Source organism: Tupaia chinensis, unplaced genomic scaffold (assembly GCF_000334495.1).
Source record: "Tupaia chinensis unplaced genomic scaffold, TupChi_1.0 Scaffold000037_20, whole genome shotgun sequence".
NCBI classification, from domain to species: domain Eukaryota; kingdom Metazoa; phylum Chordata; class Mammalia; order Scandentia; family Tupaiidae; genus Tupaia; species Tupaia belangeri.
Genome location: NW_006159479.1, coordinates 717206 through 730564, shown reverse-complemented (window position 1 = coordinate 730564; position 13359 = coordinate 717206). Strand labels below are relative to the sequence as shown.

The window sequence follows — 13359 nt, the reverse complement described above, 5'->3', positions numbered from 1 at the left end:
CAGGGGGAATGACCATACCACAATCCCTTCTCCATTCCCGTTCTAGGATTTTGGACACGCACGCACGTGTACCCGGTGTAATTTTCAAGTTGCCAGGTCCAGGACTCAAATTCTGGTTGGCCATGTAGAAGTCTAGAGCCTTAACCACTCTGACAGCTGCTGGCTCCAAGCATGGCTTTATTTCATTATTTTAGAATAGTTTCATAGATTTCTGTGGAATCTATGTCCATGGAACTTCTATTTTTTTCCAATAAAATACTTCTTTCACTTGACAAATTTAATGAATAAGTACAGGATAGTAACAGCGGTGTGTCTGGTTTCTTCTGTGTCAACTCATCTGTAAGGTCACAACCATCAGTTGACATTTATTGTCTACTTTGGGCTGGACACTGCAAATGGATGTAAAAGTGGACACATGACCGCTGTCCTTGAGACACTAACATCTGGGGTACCTAGGGCTGGGATGAACGCCATGAGAAGTCCTAAATAATTTTCTGAGTCTCTGTTTTAGGTAAAGACCCAGCTCCAGAAAGTGCATTAAAGAAAACTTTGTCATCCAGGTTTTTCATAAGGAAGCAGACCCCGGAGAATGCTCCCCTCAGTACCAGTGTTCATTTTCCTCACTGAGTTGCAACCTGCTTGGGTGGATAAAAATGAGATCATCACTCTACCATCCATGTGGAGCATGCAAGAGCCGAGACTGGAAATGAAGGTGAGTGCTTTAGGTTTCTATCTTCAGAGTGAAGGGTGGAGGCTTCAGCCTCTGCTGTTTTGAGGTTCTTAAAATAAACCTCTTCCAGAACAGTAAGAGCTAGTACATGGTCTATTCAACTCTCTGTTCATTAAGAAGGCAATAAATCTTTAGCTTCATCTTATTCAGGGGGAAAATGTTGATATGCATTGATCTAGTATGAGAAAGAATGTGGCTGTTATACTAATGATAAAACTGCAGGTTTGTCACCAGAAGGTGGCTCTAAAATGCCAGCTACGGTGGCACAGCAGTCACGCAAGGCTCTGTGATGCTGATGCCACACGGGAAGGTCTCAAGTTCATGTACTGTGATCTCCCCTGTACATACCAAGTGATGCGCCTATGATCCCACGGAGGCTGGGCACGGATCATGACATGAACTCTGTTAGGATGCCTATCTCACTATTTTCCTCTTGCTTGCTCTCTCTCCTGGAAGAAATAAATAAACTGTTATTTTATTTTTTAAACTGGTCTTCTTAGTTGATTCTAGTGACTTACCCTCATCTTTCCCTCAGACCATAACAGTTGCCTCCTAGCTAGATGCCAGGCACCCCATCTAGCTCTACAAGTTAATAAATGAATGTCTGATGTATTTTTCTCTCCCTCTCCTTTTTATTAATTAATTCATTAATTTTTAATTTGACCAGAGAGAAAGAGAGAAAGCAAGTCGCCAGGACCAGGACTCAAACCACAGTCAGCCATGCGGGAGCCCAGTGCCTTAACCACCATACCATCTGCCCATCCCCTGATGTATCTTGAGCCCTCAGTTCAATCTGTTCGACTATAGGAGGTTTAGTTAAATCTGGTTCAGAAACACAGATATGCTTCAGGTTGCTACCAGAAAGAAATATTCCCATGACTGTATTTGGGTTCGCCTGACCATGGCTTTTGCCAAGCCTCTCCTCATTCCTGGCAGGCCCTGGGCAGACCCTGGGAGTGCAGGCGGCTTGATAAGACATGATGTTCTCTGCCTCTGAGGAGCTTACAGAGTAATTGCGACAAGAAATTTGTCAAGAGATCATTATGGCCTGATAGTACGAAAGAGAGAAAGCAAGTCGCCAGGACCAGGACTCAAACCACAGTCAGCCATGCGGGAGCCCAGTGCCTTAACCACCATACCATCTGCCCATCCCCTGATGTATCTTGAGCCCTCAGTTCAATCTGTTCGACTATAGGAGGTTTAGTTAAATCTGGTTCAGAAACACAGATATGCTTCAGGTTGCTACCAGAAAGAAATATTCCCATGACTGTATTTGGGTTCGCCTGACCATGGCTTTTGCCAAGCCTCTCCTCATTCCTGGCAGGCCCTGGGCAGACCCTGGGAGTGCAGGCGGCTTGATAAGACATGATGTTCTCTGCCTCTGAGGAGCTTACAGAGTAATTGCGACAAGAAATTTGTCAAGAGATCATTATGGCCTGATAGTACAAAGAAAGGATAATGGGAACACAGTGCAGGGAGCAGTGTGTTGAGCAGTTTTTCTTGGGATGGGGGAGGAACAGAACCACTTTTTTAGACATAAACAGGAATCTCAGCCTAAAGAGCACATTCCAAACAGAGGAGGTAATGTGCCACGACAAAGGCCTGGTCAGGGCATAGGAACGTGAGTGGAAGTCAGAGGTGAGGGTCCCGATAGGAAGTAGGAGCTAGTAGGGCAGGCCATATATGCCAAGCCGAGGACGTAATCCTTTATCCTACAGACAAAGAAGAGCCCCAAGAGGGTTTTGTTTTCTTTTGTTTTAGTTGCCAGAGGGTGCTGTGTGTGCTTGCCAGAAAGAGACAGACCAGGGTGGTGGGAGGCAGAAGCACCCACATGGAGAATGGTCACGTCACAATCCCTTCTCCTCCATTTCTTCCTCCTGTTGGGGATTTTGGGCATGTGTCCAAATGTACCCAGTGTGTTTCTCAAGATCCTAGGGCCTGGACTTGAACTACGAGGAATCTGGCTCCCTTAACCACTAGGCTACCAGGACAGCCCAGGAGGTTTTACACAAGGGAGATTTACTAAGTCTGGCAGCCACATGGATGATTTGCAGTAGGGAGAGAGTAGAAACTGGGAGACCAACAGGAGACAGTGACCAAGATCCAGATATTGAGCGTCAGAGCCAGTGTCGTAAACTTTGTGAAATGAAGGGGGAATTTAACAGGGCTGCAACTTGCCTTGTCAATTCACCGAGAGAAAGATCTATTTCTCTGTAGTTTTCAAGAACACTCTTAATATTAATGAAAAAGGTTTTTTATAAAGAAATCAAACATGAGACTCACAATTGAATCTCACTTTCCTGGTTTATAACGTGTACTTACCTTCTCTAATGGCTGTCAAAATGAAGCTTGCTCTTCAGGGTATCAGAAAAAGGTGTAATTATTCTTAGGGGCTATGTCAGCCACTGTTGGTTGTCTTCCAATATCTGTTTTGTTTTACTCTTCTTCAGTAACAAACAGAATCTTCAGTTGTAGCCAAACACGCGGATATAGGGAATAATAATAGAATTTCCCAACATCACTTGCAGCCAGTTGTGGACTATGTTATTAAGTTCTGTTGGCCCACAGGATGTGAGCAGACACAGTCGGTGTCATTTCCAGGAAGTATCCTTAAAGGACGTGATGTGTGCCTTCTTCCTAACTTCCTCCTTATTATTATTATTATTATTATTATTATTATTATTATTATTATTTGGCTAGAATAAGAATGTAAAAGCTAGAGCCACAGCAGCCATTTTGAACCTTGATGTGATCTTAAGATAGATGTTATACACAGCAGGGGAATAAAATAAGTTTCCTTGGTCCCTGTCACTATGGAGCTGCTGTATCAGCCCTGGAGCACTTACTGCCAGACTTATACATTAGAAGAAATAAATTTCTCTCTTGTATAAGCTATTTTTATTTTGCAGTCAAGCCTAATCCTAATCCTAAATGATATTATGTGAAATTTGAAAAGGAGGCTAGAACCTAGCTTTGTTACGGTATAGCCCTTTTCAGACTTCAGTGATCTCAAACCCTTAGTGACTTAATTTTGAAAAGCTTGATACTTGCTCACTCATTTATTTATGCAGTCTAGAAACTATCTCAATTTGGAAAAGAAAGAAGACAACATTAAACAGTTTTGAGATTGTTGCTTCACTACAAGGATGAGGAATCTCACACTTTTAAAAAATCATTATTTATTTACTTCTTCTATGAAAAAGAGAGAGAGGTATCCTACGAAGGCCTTTGTGTCATGGTCTAACCCCAGGTCTCAGCCAGCCCAGATCATAGGCATGTATGTACACAGTGAGCTGAAGAGGTCCCAGGACATGAACCAGAACATTGCCCATGTGAGTTCACTTACGTTACTGCTGTTCCACCGCCTGACCCACAATCTACTGCTCTTGATGGATTGGCCTGGGCATGTCCACGGGGAAGAGTTAGGTCATTTCCACCAAGACAGCACTGTCTTGCTGTAGCAAAGAGGACAATCCTGAGCTAATTAGAGAGGGTGCCTAACCAAGTGGGGTGTGACATTCAGTAACGGCTTACGGTTCAAGCTTCCCTTGTGAGAGGCTCGCAGACAGAGGACGCAGATGGGCATTTGAACGTATATTTATTGCAGGGGGAAAAAACTCACAAAGGATCAAATCGACGGTGGCGCAGGTTGTCGTAGGCTGGCTTCAGTGGACGTGACACGGGTTCCAACACTGGAGCACCGAGTCTATGCCGAAGCGGACTCTCAGCGCCATCGTGGATAAGCAGGTGGGCAGTTGGCCAGAGGAGACAGGCTGGAGCTGGCGGACGTTGTTACGGGGGTTAGCCCCAACCGAGATGATGTTCCGAGAAGCCGGTGATGGCGCATCCGAGACCATGGGAGGACTCTGTTAGCTCCGGCTCACAGTTTGAAAGCCAAGATTGAGGGAGGACTCAGCTCCATTGGGTATGTGTGTGTGTCCATTCTGATTTCTCAGAGTAACCGAGTAGTTTCTGTGGAGGCCCTGGTTTTATAGGCCACCCAGGCGTGTCTAGTTTCTTTATCGTGGTTGTAGGGTGGTGCTATTACATGTCACAAGTCACAAAATGGCGGTGCGTTACAAAATGGCGTTACTTATGCTAAGCTAACAATGTAGTTCTATCTAAGGTGTAACACCTGACTCTGAGTCTTCCCCTGAGGCATGCTGGGAAAAGGTTAGGTTGGTCTGAAAGTGAATGTGCTGCTACTGGCTGTTGTAACGTGTGTGTGTGGGGGGCGGGGATCACCTTCGTTAGCAGGGAAGGAAAGCCACACAAAGATATTTCTTTTATTTAAATATAGGTTTTGAAAAAACACTTGTTATGCAGTACTCCCAAAATAAAAATGTTTTTTTCCTAAGAACAGCTCAAATATTCAGTGAGATATTAGGTGAACTGCAATTCTTATCAGTCATATTCAGAAAATCTAATGTGTTTACTTGCATCTTGAGTCTCTTCCAGGCTGATGTTTTTCAGCTTTGGTGATTAACTTCTCAGTGCCTCTTTTCTTTCCCTGAGGCTGATTGAGTTTGGCCTGTCTATCAGCCCGAATCTTCTGCCAATATCCCTGTTCGTGAACCAGAAAAGATCGCAAGTGTCCAGCCGTGCTTCTTTTTCACTTCTGCATGTGCATTTACTACTGAGCACGCATCCTCGAGTGTTTTAAATCTGGCACTCCATGTCTCTGTCCAGCAGGTGGAGGAAGACGACCTCCAAGATGGCACTCAGGGCATCCCGGATTTGTTTCCTGCCAGGCCTGGGCACTGGGCTGAGGATCTTCACCATCACCCTGCTCACAAACTGTGGCTGACTCACAAACTGTGGCTTGGTCACAGTGGCTTTCTCCCTGGGGTAACACTCTCCAGTGCCCATTTTTTCATTTTTCATTCCAGATGAAGTTAGGTACTCCACTGTCTGTTTCCATTTCTGACTCCAATTTTATTTGGGCTATTGTTTTTTGTTTTTGTTTTAAAGAAGCCACACTGGCTTTTTGCAGTGCACAATACTCTTTTCAGATCCATCCACTCACACGTGGACAGCACACGTAATGGTATGACCTCTTCCCCCATCCCGTGTTTCTCTTTATGCTTTTTCTTGTGCATCCTCTTTGTTTTTCAGAGAAAGCCATCTTTGATATTGCCAGTTTCTTTCTCCTCTTCGGTAGAGACTTCTAAATCTCTGTTTTCTTTGGAGACCTCTGCCCCTCCTTTTTTAGTGTCCTTCTGAGCCATTTTCTTTACGTTTGGCCAGGGAGCCTGGCCTCCTACGTCTGCAGAGCTGCTTCTCTTTCTCTTTGCAGTCCTTTCATCAGTAAGCTGGATACTTCAGATCTCTCTCATTTTTTCTTTTTCTTTGAAGGTTGCTTTTGGGGTTCAACAGTTTTTACTTCCGAGTCCCCAGATGTGGTCCTTGGTCTTTTGGTTTTACAGACACTTGTGTTGGTTGTGTCCATATTTAACTTCTTAGCCTGGACAGTGTCTTCCTTCTTCACTCGGCCTTTCTTCTTTTTCTTTTCCTCAGCTAACTCTTAAGGCTGGGATGGGCTTATTTTTCACTATCTTAGGAAATATACTGGGTTTTCTTGGTGCTTCTTCTGGAGGGTTGTTGAGAAACTCCATAGCTTTTACTGCTTGTTCTTTTGTTTCAAATTCCACAAATGCAAATCCCATCAGATCGCCAGTGGACTTGTAATGTGGTATACTTATATAAGCAACATTGCCACATTTCCCAAATACCTTTCAATCCATCTGTGGTTAACATTTTTGGGAAGCAATTCCACGTACATGGTTCATTTGTCTTCATCCTTGGGTCTTTCACCCAGAGGCTGCTCTCTCTGATCCTGGCCCCTTCTAAATCCAACTCCACAACAGCTGAACCCTTCAGTGCTCTGGCTATTAACCTCCCATCAGTAGTCAGTTTTTCTTCTTGTTAAAAGATACGAGAAGTGATATATCCACATATCAGTCTCTAGATTTTTCTATCTTCTCTCAAAGGAACTTGTCCTTGTGGAGATTGGCATTCCAATCCCAAGTGGACCAGAAGTACACTTGCTTAACGATATCCGCAAGCACCTGTTTAACTTGAGACCATTTCTTTTTTTCCTGCTTCTTTTTTCTTTTCAGTGCTTTCCTCTTCAACCACTTTTTCTTGATTTCCGCTCGGAGTTTCCATTCCTGTGAAACATTTGGTCCCCAGAATACAAGGCTAGAGACAGCAGTTCCCCACCTCCCAGGCCATAGAGTCATGATTACTTCGGCATCATTGGAGAAGCGACTCTGTTCTCTAGTGCCACAGGAGAATAGCAAAAAAAAAAAAAAAAGTAAGTTAATAATGTTATAGAAAATAAAACAGTCAAAGGGACCAGCAGTTAGTGTAATGGCTATGTCGCTGTACTCTCACGTAGTCGACCGCGGTTTGAGTCCCGGATCCGGTGGCTTAAACTCACGCCGGGCACTTGTGCATGCGTGCCCAAGATCCCGAGAGGAGAATGGAGGAGAAGGGATTGCGGCGTGGCCATCCCCCCTGGGGGGTGATTTCTCACTTTCTGTCTCCCTGTCCCTCTCTGTCTTTCTGGCGAGCGCTCATGCCCTATAGCAGAAACCTCTCCAAAAAAAAAAAAAAAAAAGAAAATAAAACAGTCAAAGAAAATTAAGCAGAGATATAATTTGAAATGCAAAATCACAGAATGCTAGAGAAAACTGAAACACAGACATCTTTTTGTGAAAACTGAAACACAGTCCCTTCTTCATTCTCTTCTCTGGATTTTGGACACACATGCACATGCAGCCAGCACACTTTTCAAATCGCCATGTCCGGGACTCGAACCACACAGGGAGCCATGTGTGATCCTGGCACCCTAACCACCATGCCACTTGCTGCCCTCAGACAATATCTTACTTAAAGAAGAATGACCATTGTTGCCATTTTTCAGAATAGTATTTTATTCTGACTATAAATTATCGTGGAATTAGCCATCAGAGAAATGCAAATCAAAATCACAATGAAGGCCAGAGATGTGTTACAGGAAAGCACAAGGCTCTGCAAAGCTGATCCACATGGGGTTCTGCATTCATATCCAGAGATCTCCCTAGGAACTCTAGGCACATGCATGCCCATGTTCTGGGGCAAGCTAGAGCTGGAGTTGTGGTAGATCACAGTGAGGAGACCCTGGTGGGAATGTTCTCTCTCCTTTTTTGTGTCTCTCACTTATAGAAGAAATAAATACACAAGCCTAAAAGCATAAAGCACAATAAGATACCATTTCGTACCTCCTAGGTTGCCTATAATAAAAAACACAGAAGATAGCAAGTGTTAGTGAGGATATAGAAACATACACTGTTGGGGACCAGCAGTTGGCTTAATGGGTATGTCACTGGACTTCCATGTAGTCGACTGTGGTTTGAGTCCCAGACCTGGTGGCTTAAACTCACGCCGGGCACATGTGCATGCATGCCCAAGATCCCAAGAGGAGAATGGAGGAAAAGGGATTCCAGTATGGCTATCCCCTCTGGGGGGTGATTTCTCACTTTCTGTCTTTCTCTGTCTTTCTGGCGAGCACACACGCCCTATAGCAAAAAAAAAATCCTCTCTCTCAAAAAAAAAAAAAGCACTGTTGGTGGGAATGTAAAATGGTACACCACTTTCAAAATAGTCTGGCAGTTCCTCAATTAACAGGGAGTTAACACATGATCTAGCAATTTCACTCCTAGGTATATATACCCAAAAGGAATGAAGACTTATGTCCACACAGAAACTTGCACATGAACGTTCCTAGAAGCATTGTTCATATAACAAAAAAAGTGGAAACAATCCAGGGGCCACAATCAGATGAATGGACAGATAAATGAAATGTGATATATCCAAACAGTAGAATATTATTTGGCAATAAAAGGAAATGAGGTACTGATATATGTACCATATTAATGAACCTGAAAACATAATATTAAGTGAAAGAAGCCAGTCAGGAAAATCCACATATTATATGATTTCACTAATGTGAAATGCCCCAGATAGGTAAGCTATAGAGACAGATAGTGGATTGGTGGTTACCTAGAACTAGAGAACTTGTGTGGAAATATGGCTGGTTATGGATTTGGATGTTTTGGGGGGGTTTTTTGTTTGTTTTTTTGGTTTTTTTGGCTTGATGCAAATGTTCTAAAATTGACTGTGGTTATGACTTCACAGCTCTGTGAATATACTAGAAACCATTGAATTGTACTCTTCCGTTTAAAATTTGTTTTAATTATTATTTTCGTTTTTTGGTATGGAACTCACACACTGTCAGAGGAGGGGATCGGGGGAAGGGCCACACCACAATCCCTTCTCCATTCTCCTGTCAGTACTTCAGGCATGCACACATATTCAGCCATGTGGAATCTAGCTGCCTTAATGGCCACACCCCCAGCTGGCACTGAATTGTACTTTAAATGAACAAAATATATAGTGTGTGAATTAGGTCTCAATAAAACTGGTATGTATCAAAAAGGCGAAAAAAAAAGTTAACGGGACCAGCAGATGACATGGTGGTTAAGGTTCTGGATCCCACATGGTCATTTCTGTGGCTTGAGTCACAGATCAAACTGCTTGAAAAACATGCCGGGCAGGACCAGCAGATGGCATGATGGTTATGCCACTGGACTCCCATGTAGTCAACTGTAGTTCGAGTCCCAGACCTGGCAGTTTAAAATTCACACAGGGGAGCTGGCAGGTAGCTTGGTGGTTAAAGGTGCTAGACTCCCACATAGCCAACCACAGTTTGAGTCCTGGACCTGGCGGCTTGCTTTCTCACTTTCTCTCTCTCTCTCTCTCTCTGTCCCTCTCTGGTCAAATTAAAATAAATACATAAATAAATAGATCAAGTTAAATAAAATAATTCTTAATAAAACTCAGACCGGGAACATGTGCGTGTGTGCCCAAGATCCCGGAAGGAGAATGGAGAAGAAAGGATTGCAGCATGGCCATCCCCCGGGGGGTAATTTCTCACTTTCTTTCTTTCTTTCTGTCTGGCAAGCGCACGTGCCCTATAGCAAAAATCTCTCCAAAAAAAAAAAAAATGCTGGCATGTGTGTGTGTGTGTGCCCAAAATCCTGAGAGGAGAATGGAGAAGAGGGTATTGTGGTGTGGTCATACCCCCTTGGGGGGTGATTTCTCACTTTCCCTCTCAGTTTCTCTCTGGCAAATTCATACACTCTATGGCAAAATATCTAAAAGAAAAAAATGTTACTAACATATTAAATAATTCATTGTTGTAAGAGAGAGAAAAAATGATGTAGAGTGTGTAAGCTTTCTTATCAATCTGCAGAACCAATGTCCATCACATTTCTCCAGATGGCCACATCATGCCCTTTGAGTCCAAGATTCTAACCAAACACACTGGGCTTACGCAAAGAGAGGAGAGTCTTCCTTTGTTATCACCAGGGCTCTGAGTTCCCATTCCTCTGTGCTTCTGCTCCTGAGACTGGATCCATGGTGCCACCCGATGCCAGCCATGTAGATAGAATGTGGTCAGTATAGTGTTGCTGTAGTGGAGCCCACAGTTTAAAGGAACCATTCATGGGCTGGTCCCATAGCTTAGTGGTTAAGGGAGCCAGATCCCACATGGCTGATTGAGGTTTGAATCCTGCCCCAGTTGTTGTAAAATTGTGTGGGTACCTAAAATCCCATGGGTTGGAGAAATGGAGGAGAAAGGATCATGCATGACCACACACCATTGAGAGATACTTTCTCCTCTCCTTCTCTCTCTATTTCTCTGACAATTAAAAAAAAGGGGGGGGGCAAAGAAACCATTTAAATGTCCTTCTGCAGGAGACCCTGTCACATAAAAGTCAAATTGATAATGTTATATACTAGATTATTAAAGAAAAGTAGAATTCATGTTATGCATAATGTGGTCCTTTAAGAATGTTTATAAAGCAGTAAGTGTGTTTCCATAGAGAACATAGACACAAAAAAGTGTTGGCTTTGGGTTATTTGGGGTGGCACAATGACAAACAAGGTTATACAGTCTTATTTCTTTAATTGGCCACGAGGCCCTTATTGATCTCTATGGCTTCTTTCATTACCCATTCTGTCTCCCACCCCTGCCCTACCCATGGCTAGAACCTCAGCTGGTATGGTTCTTTACCTGGTGGAATAACCCAAATTTTCACTCTCAAAAGCACTGAGGAGCCGATTATCTTGCTTCTTTCATTTGTTTCTATTAACCCTTAACATTGGACATAGAAATACTAAAGAATCACCCCAGAAAGCTCCTTGGGTTTAAGACATAGTCCTCCTTGCCCCATTCGTTCTCCTTTGCAACAACTCAATTTCTCTTTGGTAATTAAGATCAATCACTCCAGCCTATAGAGTAACCCTTTCCTGCCTGTTGGTTTGATGACAAAATGACCAGACAGAAGAACTACTTTTCCATTTAATGGAACCATTATTGCACACCGTGGTAGACAGATTTCCTCTTTGATAATTAACTGTTTTAAACCAGCAGGGCTCAAGATTAGCAGTATAATGGACCAGCAATTAACGTAATGGCTATTTCACTGAACTCCCATGTAGTTGACCGTGGTTCAAGTCCCAGACTTGGCAGCTTAAACTCCCGCCCGGCATGTGTGTGTGTGCCCAAGATCCCGAGAGGAGAATGGAGGAGATGGGATCGCGGTGTAGCCATCGCCCCTGGGGGGGGTGATTTCTCGCTTTCTGTCTCTCTTTCTTTCTGGGGAGGGCACACGTCCTATAGCAAAAAAAAAAAAAAAAACCTCTCAAAAAAAAAAAAAAAAGATTAGCAGTATAACAAAACTAAACCGTAAGTGGGTTATGGGGTATAATAGTGAAAACAGCCACTCTTGCTTCTACCCTTAGATTCTAAATGATGTGTTCTAGCTGTATGGGAGATAGAGGGTTCTTTCTCAAGGGGCACCAGCCTCCTCTTTAGTCTAGGATCTTGGTCTATAATTTAATGTAGATCTCAAAACTGGACAAGAAGCCACAACTGCCCACAGTAATAAGTCATATTTTGGCTAGAAGACCTAGAGGTTTTTACTGTTGTATAGATCAAGCAATACTCTAGCAGACTACCCATCTATTTCATTCCTAGGAACACCAGGATAACTTCACCACCATCAAAGATCTCTGCAGGCCAAAGCATTCCAACTACCCTCTATTGTAAATGCATCTACATCATTTTTGGTGATTCAGTTCATTGACTGTCTGTACCCTAGCAAGATCCCATCAACCCCATTGAAACCAGGGTGATCATGTCAGTGATGGTATCATCTGCCTGGTCTACAAGGAAGAGCAACCACAGAGCTCATTAGTGCATTTCTCAGTGCCTCAGTGAGAGACATGTTTTCTAGGCTTTCTCATAGACACACCAGGTGTAGGACAGAGCAAAAATTTGATGAGAAAAGTAAAATAATGGCATATGCCACCTATGGGCTCTGTGTATGATTGACTAATTTTTTTCTAATAATGTAGACCTTGTAGGTATTTTAGACATTTTAGAGCATAACAGAAGATGATTGCAAAATATCAGAGTATTTCATGAATTGCAAACTCAGGAGGAGCAGAAACCAAGGAAATCTCCAGGTTTCTTTGCTGCATTTATTTATGCATCTTTTTTTTTCTTATCCCCTGTTTCTTACCCTCTGCCATTTATACCCTCTTCCCACACTATTTCAGGTGTCTACAGTTGTTTTCCATTCCTTTTCCCCCCACATTTTGTTGATGCACAAAATTTCTTTAATCTAACTACTTTCAATAGTAAGCTATAGCTTACTATGGTCATTAAATAGGTATTTCTTAATATATTTTTTAATTTTAAGAAAAGCAGTTTTAGTTTTAATAAATCAAAGAAATGCTAAGGAACTTTGCTTAAAACTTAAAGCCAGAAAACAGGTTAGGATTCTGTTCAAATAGGAGGTATATGAATCTATTGGCAGCTCAAGACAGGACAAAAATCCTTAAAACCAAAAAACAATGCCTAGAAGAAAATCAGCAATGATTTAATCAAAAGTCATAAAATGCTATTTCACCAGTTCAGTCTCATGTACTTAATCTATCTTCTGTTATGGTTCTATCTCCCCGATTAAATTCTGGGATATAATATTAAACTCCAGATGTGTCCCTACAATTAAGTTGACCCTTTTCTTAGTTTTTGAACTCTTATTTCTGCGTATCTGTATTTAATTTTTCTGGTATAGCACTTCCTTGAGAAATTCTTGGAGATCTGGTCTTGTGTTAGTAAATTCTTTCAGGTTTTGTTTATCTGAGAAAGTTCTTGTCTTTTCTTCCCTTATGAAGGATAGTCTTGCTGGGTACAGTATTCTTGGTTGAAATTGCTTTTCCCAGGACCAGCAGTTGGTGTAATAGCTATGTCACTGGACTCCCATGTAGTCAACTGCAGTTCAAGTCCTGGACCCAGTGGCTTAAATTCACACCAGGCGCGTCTGCGTGCATGCCCAAGATCCTGAGAGGATAGTGGAGGAGAATGGATTGTGGCACAGCCGTGCCCCCTGGGGGGAATGATTTCTCGCTTTCTGTTTCTCTGTCTCTCTGGTGAGCACATGTGCCCTATGGCCTCTCCCAAAAAAAAAAAAAAAAAAAAAAAAAAGAATTTCTTTTTCCTTTAACACTTAGAA

At 42.7% G+C, this 13359-nt stretch overlaps 1 long non-coding RNA gene and 1 pseudogene across 1 annotated transcript in view; one reads left to right on the top strand and one right to left on the bottom strand.

The window, feature by feature from the left end:
* LOC102470326 (uncharacterized) overlaps window positions 1-1171 on the top strand; it is a 3336-nt gene extending 2165 nt beyond the window's left edge. Inside the window, exon 3 of the long non-coding RNA XR_003549517.1 lies at window positions 561-1171. This is a non-coding gene — a long non-coding RNA (uncharacterized LOC102470326). The remainder of the gene's footprint in view (window positions 1-560) is intronic.
* A 3064-nt stretch (window positions 1172-4235) lies between these two features.
* LOC102469910 (la-related protein 7-like) lies at window positions 4236-7079 on the bottom strand (annotated as a pseudogene).
* Window positions 7080-13359: the final 6280 nt, after the last annotated feature.